This window comes from Octopus bimaculoides, chromosome 30, assembly GCF_001194135.2.
Source record: "Octopus bimaculoides isolate UCB-OBI-ISO-001 chromosome 30, ASM119413v2, whole genome shotgun sequence".
NCBI classification, from domain to species: Eukaryota; Metazoa; Mollusca; class Cephalopoda; order Octopoda; family Octopodidae; genus Octopus; species Octopus bimaculoides.
This window is the reverse complement of record NC_069010.1, coordinates 3086025-3088441: the sequence shown is the minus strand read 5'-3', so window position 1 is coordinate 3088441 and position 2417 is coordinate 3086025.

The following is a 2417-nucleotide window of genomic DNA, read 5'->3' as shown; positions in this document are numbered from 1 at the left end:
TCTTATACACAGACGCGCAGTCGAATACGTACACATATACATACACATTATGGCTGTACGTATGTATGCACGTATCTGTCAATATTTGTGTTTGTGTTAAGGCGGCGAGCTGGCAGAAACGTTAGCACGCCGGACGAAATGCTTAGCGGTATTTCGTCTGTCTTTACGTGCTGAGTTCAAATTCCGCCGAGATCGACTTTGTCTTTTATCGTTGCGTACTGGGGTCGATCTAATCGACTGCCCCCCCTCCCCCAAAATTTCGGGCCTTGGAGTAAAAAAGAATATTTGTGCTTGTGTGAGTGTGTGTATGTACGTATGGAGGTGCCAAACGACTCTACCCATACGACCCTTCCAAGAATAATGGGCGGAGAAAATGGGTGGACGGATGTGTGTGTGTATATGATGACGCAAACAAGAAAAATAGAACTCAAAATATGAGTATATGTATACAATATTTTATGTATATGTGTGTGTTTATGTATAATCGGCAGACTTATCAAAGTGATTGAAGGGCCGAGAGTTTCTATTCTTCACTGATCACCTAACTCACCAGGATCAATGAAGAATAGCGATAGTACCTTCACAAATTCCAGTTGCCCTAACACACACACACAACATGTAAATACTTGGTTATGCATGCGTGTTTCATCTTGTCCCGAGAACAATTATTTTGTAATTTCCTATTTTACGGTTCGTGAAATCGAATTTATTTTACTTGGTAATTTCCTATTTGACGTTCGTAAAACAACTCCCGCCAGAAATTGCACCAATTAATACAAGTATCCTTGCTGCACTGAATCTAACGAGAAATATCTTTCTGAGAGAAGTCGTAGGCTTAGCAATATGATAAAAGGAAAGGATGATATTATACAAGCCGAGATGGCTGTTTTCGAACCAACTTTTTTTGCCGAGTGCTCGCTGTGTTTTGGAACGTATTGCAGTGAACATGTTTGGCGGAATTCTACTTTAAGCACCCCATATAACCCCTCATAGTGGAGGCGCAATGGCCCAGTGGTTAGGGCAGCGGACTCGCGGTTTCGATTCCCAGACCGGGCGTTGTGAGTGTTTATTGAGCGAAAACACCTAAAGCACCACGAGGCTCCGGCAGGGGACGGTGGCGAACCCTGCTGTACTCTTTCACCACAACTTTCTCTCACTCTTACTTCCTGTTTCTGTTGTGCCTGTAATTCAACAGGGTCAGCCTTGTCACACTGTGTCACGCCGAATATCCCCGGGAACTACGTTAAGGGTACACGTGTCTGTGGAGTGCTCAGCCACTTGCACGTTAATTTATTGTCCACAAGAGGCTAAACATAGAGGGGACAAACAAGGACAGACAAAGGGATTAAGTTGATTACATCGACTCCAGTGCATTACTGGTACTTAATTTATCGACCCTAAAAAGGATGAAAGGCAAAGTCGACCTCAGCGGAATTTGAACTCAAAACGTAATGGCAGACAAAATACTGCTAAGCATTTCGCCCGGCGTGCTAACGTTTCTGCCAGCTCGCTGCCTTTAAATATTCTTTACTACTGAAGGCACAAGGCCAGAAATTTTTGGGGTGGGGGGCATTTGATTAGATTGATCCCAGTACGCAACTGGTACTTAATTTATCGACCCCGTTTCTGCCAGCTCGCCACCTTACTAAACACTTATTCTGATACACAAATGATTCTGTCTGCTTGTCACCCTCTTAATAATGGTTTCAAATTTTGGCACAAGGCCAGCGATTTCAGAAGAGAGTAAGATATTTGGCAGCATTTCCTCCATAGGTGTAGGCGTGGCTGTGTGGTACGAAGCTTGCTTCCCAACCACATGGTTCCAGGTTCAGTCCCACTGCGTGAGCAAGTGTTTTCTTCTATGCTTATTTTTTTAAGCCTGGTACTCATTCTATTGGTCTCTTTTGCTAAAGTGTTATGTTACAGAGATGTAAACAAACCAGCACCGGTTTCCAAGTGAGTGGTATTTGTGGTGGAACAAACACACACACACACACACACACATGCTCACATATGTGTCATCATCATCACCATCATCATCATTTAAGGAACTGTGCCAAACTCTGTTGTCAGCTTTGGCATGGTTTCTATGGCTGGATGCCCTTCCTAATGCCAACCACTTTACAGAGTAGACAGGGTGGTTTTTATGTGGCACCAGCACTAGTGAGGTGGCCATGTGGCCAAACACAATGGGCTTCTTTCAGTTTCCATCTATCAGATTCATTCACAAGGCTTTGGTCAACTGACTCAGTGTAATGGTAGGAGACATTTGTGCAAGGTACCACACAGTGTGATTGAACTCAAGACTACATTGTTGGGAATCAAGTTTCTTAACCACACAGCAACCATGTTTGCACTGACCGTTAATGTTATTAATTAGCTTTCGTCTAATTAATTTTTTTTTTTTTTTTTTTTTT